This window comes from Telopea speciosissima, chromosome 5 (genome assembly GCF_018873765.1).
Source record: "Telopea speciosissima isolate NSW1024214 ecotype Mountain lineage chromosome 5, Tspe_v1, whole genome shotgun sequence".
NCBI classification, from domain to species: Eukaryota; Viridiplantae; Streptophyta; class Magnoliopsida; order Proteales; family Proteaceae; genus Telopea; species Telopea speciosissima.
The window spans coordinates 13,912,331-13,918,469 of NC_057920.1; positions in this window are offsets into that span (position 1 = coordinate 13,912,331).

The following is a 6,139-nucleotide window of genomic DNA, read 5'->3' on the forward strand; positions in this document are numbered from 1 at the left end:
CTCGACCCAAACTCCTTTATATGAGTGCCAGATCTCGAGATCTTAGTGGGAAATCTTGGTATACAGACACCTATCTGTGCAAACCTTGGGATACAGACACTTATTTATGCAAAAAACCAGGACAAACACTTATTTATGCCTAGTATCATTTAAGTAAATGTTTTTGTATTTCATTTACTTAAGATATTATTCATACTAAGCAAATACCCCCTATTTGAATCGAATAAAAGTAGTTAAAAAATCAAATTCCAAAAGAAAAAAAAAAGTCAATCACCCAGTTTAAGAACAAAAATTGGATTTTCGGCGGTAGATGCAATTTTCAACTTTCTAATACTGGGGTTTTTCTCAAATCTAAAAATTTCATAAATCTAAATATGGTAAAACATTGCTAAAAACCAAAAGTGCGGTAAAATATTCATTTGTTTTGATGTTCAAAAAAATATTTTCAATATAAATCAGATTTAAGCAATCTTGGACTTGTTGGAAAGCTTTTGTTCTAAGATCTACCGACGTATCGAGCCTAACTCTATTTAGGCTACCCTTAGTTCTAAGATCTTCTCTCCTTTTCTATTTTACTTTCCAGAGTCCTCCGGGAGTTGCGTTGCAGTATTAGTTGGCTTTTAGGGCCGTTGGGCAAGAGGTAAGACCCGGTTTGCGGTTAATTAGCAACTAAGATCTCCTTCACCCTTTGGTGGATGGAAGTATACCTTAGTTAGGGGGATATGTTCCGATAACTATGAGTAGACTTAGTAGAACCATGTCTTCGAGACTAGTCGGCGACTTTGGTTCGCCAAGTCAAATAATTAGTAATGAAGTTCTAACAAGTGACCTTGATCGAGTCCCTTTCAAACGGACCTTACCTAAGGTCCCAACCAAAGAAGTTTACAAACAAGAATGGTATAGTTTCACCGAAACTATCAAGACCGTAGAACAAACTATCAATTACTCTCCGGATATGGAAGAGATCCAACTCTTAGACCCTTCAAATCTTAACAAGTTAAAAAAGGATTTTAATTATATCCATATAGGACTTATACAAGTAGCCATCAAACCCCGCACAGGGAAGGGCTCAACGTAGCCCTCCGCTTGCTCTCGGGGATCAAAGGTTCCTGCAATTTGATGATTCCCTTCTAGGAATGATAGAAACAAGTCTTCACAAAGGCCCGGTTTATTTCAATTGTTACCCAGGACATAAACTTATCCTTAAATGATGCAAATCTTCGGATACCTTAAAAGTTAACATCCTTACAAGTGGTTACAAGATGAAACAAGGTTCTATACCAATTGCTATAATCCATAGAATCCAAGACAAGGCCATGAGAACTTTAAGACCCAAGGCTCTAAGAAGAACTATCAAAGGACAAACCACGTTCATAGAAACGGACTTTGTCCATTCAAGAACGATTCACCCTAAAACAAGAGTGGAAAGACATTAAGTTTCCGACAAAATGGTGTCTCCAGGCACCTTGCCCGAGTCACTTGTTGAACCAACAATGATGGACGTTGAATCTATAAACCAAGATCGGGACGGAATGGTTACTATAACATTCCGGAGGAAAGATAAACAAATAAAACCAAATCTGAAGAGTTTGAAAAACTCACCAAGTCCCAAGTAGAGCTTCAACCTCTAGTTCTCTAACAAGTCTCCACTTAGAAAATCAAAGGTTACAAGAACAAATAAGGTCCTTACATATTCTAGGATTACAAACTCAAATTAACAAGTAATGTCACCCAAGGAATTTATGAGCAATGATCTAACAAGTCTTCTCCTTCAAATGAACCAGCTTCACCAACTCAAAGCTGACATGCAACACGAAGCAAGAGTTCTTTGTCGCATAACAAGAGAAGACTATGAGATAGACAAACCCAAACTCAAAATAGATTTCAATTCACCCAGGAACGCTAAAAAAGAGAATGGTTTTTTAGCTACTTCTCGAAAGAAAAACAACAAGAAATCAAGAACCTCGGTATGACAAAATGAGAACCATCAAGGTAGATGTTATGTTCTTTACATATTTAGACATCTATACAAGTAATAACAACATTCCTTATCCCTTTTCAAACATCAATGCCAGCAAGAAGGTGTACCACACCTGGAAATTGGCTGATGACAAGACCATAGAAACAATACACCCTCCTGGTTCAAATGTTAAATTAAAAATTAACAACACAGAAATCTTGGCAACACCTTTTAGATCCATTGAAGGTGTTTCTGATGGGTCCAAGAAAATTATTGAACAAACAAATTACACAAACCAAAGTATTTACAAACCATAGGAAGTCAACTAATTAGAATAGAGAACTTAGTTCAAAAAGACACTCCTATTGAACCAACGTCTCTAAATCAAGCTAGTACTTCCTCAACAACAACAACAACTCTGTTCAAACCTTTCACGATTTGAACAAGAGTTTAAAAAACTTAAATACTCAAGAAAATAGAGATCTAGTAAGCCAAATTTCCACAAGATTGCAAAATTTGATTGTCCCTGATACACCTCAAAAGGAAACACAAGGAAGCTCTGCTTCCAATGTGGCGAACATCCAACAAATGGATTCCTCCGAATCATCCAGTGATGAGGAGGAGCAGAACAAGTAAATGCTATTACTAGCCCATATATGAACAATAATTATTATCCTAGACCTACTTACCCGGACCTTCAAATTGAACAAAGAAGGGAATTTTCCCAAGCAAATTACCAAAGTGGTACCATATATGAATGGAACATAGATGGTATGTCGGATTATAATCTGGCTAACAAACTCCAAGAAATGACCATGGTGAGCAATGCTCATCGGATCAAGAACATACCGATCAAGCCATAAGCGAAATAATCATTTCGGGTTTACAGTCAACTTAAAGGTTGGTGGGATAATGTTCTCACCAATCGAAAAAGAATCCATACTAAATGCCATTCAAACTAATGAACAAGGTCTACCAATTATGATAGGAGACCAACCAATTGAAGATCTTGTAAACACTCTAATTTTTAGTATAACCAAGTATTTTTTAGGAGATCCCACAAGACTCAAGGATAGGTCTTTCGAACAATTATCAAACCTCAAATGTAAAAAATTACACGATTTCAAATGGTATAAAGACACATTCATGACCAAGGTCCCGACTAGGGAAGATGCAAATCTCCCCTGTTGGAAAGAAAAATTCCTTCTTGGGTTACCCAGTTTATTTTCGGAAAAACTCAAACAAAAATTAAGAGAAGAAAACAATGGGGAAATACCCTATCAAACCCTCACCTATGGTGATCTCATAAGCCTAGTACACAAGGAAGGATTAGCCTTATGTACGGATATCAAACTTAGAAAACAAATTAGAAAAGAATCAAAATCCTACAAACAAGAATTAGGGGGATTCATGTGACAGTTTGGTTTCGATTCAAAAATCACTTGCTCAAAAGAAACATAAAAGCCATAGGCATAACAGAAAAATAAATATTCAAGTAAGTACAAGACAAGAAAAGAACCGGATAAAAATTTAGAAAATAAATCTAGCCCAAAGAAACAGAGACCTTACAAAAGAACTTTCCAAAATCAAGACCAACTCAAAACACCAAGATCTGGTTGTTACAACTGTGGTAAACCAGGCCACATAGCCAAACATGTAGACTAGCAAAAAGATCAACTCACTCATAATGCCTGATGATACCAAAATCCAACTCTTAGCCGATTTGGGTCAAAACAGATTCAGAGAGTGAAAAGAAACCCAAGAAAATGAGTTAAACCAAATTGAGTCAAACGTGATAGTGATGAACAGGCTTCTCCTTGTAATTGTAGCCAAGGAGTTTTACGCAAAAATTGTGATGATTCGAGAATCATCAAAATCTATAAACATGATACAATCAAGTTCGAGGACTTAAAACCTTTAACAAACCGGAAGAATTTCTCAACTTTGTTGATCAAATCAAAGATAAACATACCAAGACTTTATACCTCCAACATGCCCAAGAACTCTTACAATGAGTCTCATCAACAAAACCCCAAACTAAGGCAACCCCTTATAACATAAAGAATATTTATAAGAAGTTTGACAAAACTCCTACTTCTTCCCAAAATCCGGATCAAGTTAAAATTGCCAGTTTAGAAGCTACTACAAATGATCTAAAGGCGAAATAAAAATATAAAAGGACATAGCAAGTTTAAAGAAGTTTCAAAGAAAAATCGAATTAGAAGAAGAAGAAGACAACAAGATACAAACTTTACCAAACAAGAATGAAGATTTTGTTGATATTATTAACAAAGTCAAATGCCAACGAGTGGTATGTCAATATTACTATTGTCATATCATCACCCATAAGATCAAACACTATAGCCCTGGTTGACTCGGGAGCACAAATGAAGCGCATACAAGAAGGGTTAGTCCCAACCCAATATTTTGAAAAGACAACTCAAAAATTAACAGAGCAAATGGCTCAAGACTAAACGTAAATTATAAATTATCGGGACGTTCACATACGCAACCAAGGAGTTTGCTTAAAACAAGTTTTCATATTAGTAAAAGACCTTAACACTTGAAGTTATTCTAGGACAACCTTTCCTAGAACTCATAAAACCTTTCACATGCTTCGGATCAAGGAATTACAACAACTATCCTAGGTAAACAAGTCCATTTCCAGTTCTTTGAACAAGCAGAACAAAAGAAATAGACACTGCTCAAAACAGTAGCCATTTCAGAAGCGAGACAACTATAAGTCAAATTCAAAGTAAACAAAAACATCTACAATATCTAAAACAAGAAGTCAAAAGGAATCCCAACATCGTTACCACATAGGCACATTGTTCATCTTCCATGTTACCAATCAGCAATATGTCATCTACGTATAAAACAAGAAAACATACTACCCTCCCACTGATCTTCTTGTAAACGCATGGTTCATCCATGTTTTGATCAAAACCAAACGATTTGATTGATTGATCAAACCTGATGTTCCAGCTTCTAGAAGCCTACTTCAGCCCATAAATGGACCTCTGCAATTTGCACACCTTTCTTTCTTTCTCCAAGGAAGAGAACCCCTCTGGTTGTTCCATGTAGATTTCCTCTTGAAGGAACCCATTTAGAAATGCAGTCTGCACATCCATCTGCCAGATCTCATAATCAAAGTGTGCTGCGATAGCCAATAAAATCCTGATGGATTTCATCATCGCTACTGGTGAAAAGGTTTCCTCATAGTCTATACCCTCTTTCTGGGTATAGCCCTTTGCTACCAGTCTCGGTTTGAATCTTTCGACCTTTTCATTTGCACCCTTCTTCCTCTTGAAGATCCATTTACATCCAATCGGCTTGACGCCAAGTGGTGGATCGACTAGAGTCCAGACCTTGTTGGAATGCATCGAATCGATTTCAGAGCGCATTGCTTCTAGCCACCTAGTGGCATCAGCATCCTTTAGAGCCTCAGAGTATGTCATCGGATCATAATCCGATTCAACCGATACCATGTGAAACTCTTCCACTGTTTTCTCTTCGGTTAGAAGAGTTAGCCTGGTGGGTGGTCTAATAGTCCTCCCACTGCGTCGAGGTTCCTCAGGTGTTGGTATTTCAACAGGTATGTCAGTTGGTCTCACTTCTGGAAGTGACGTTTTTGATCCATCTGATAGCTCTTTTATGACTACTGGTTCGGACCTCTGGGTCATCATTTCTTCCTCCAAAAATGTGACATGTTTACTTACAATGACCTTTTGGTCAACTGGGTCATAGAAATAATAGCCTATCGTGCCTTTGGGGTAGCCTAAGAAATAGCATATCAAAGTCCTGGTTTCCAACTTGTCTGTCTGTTGCTTTCGCACATGTGCTATGCAACCCCATACCCTAAGGTGTTGAATACTGGGCTTTCGCCCCTTCCACAACTCAAAGGGTGTCTTGGCTACAAACTTAGATGGAACCCTATTCAAGATATATATCGTCGTCTCTAAAGCGTACCCCCAAAAAGAAAGAGGCAGCTCACTATAAGTGAGCATCGTCCTGACCATATCCAATAGGGTCTGATTGCGTCGTTCGAATACACTATTTTGTTGTGGTGTGCCTGGATTAGTTAGCTGACTAACTATCTGTTATACCCGCACCCCGGGAGTATAATTAATTATTAATTCTTCCCTGTTACGTGTAGTTATCACTGCCACGTATGCCGGT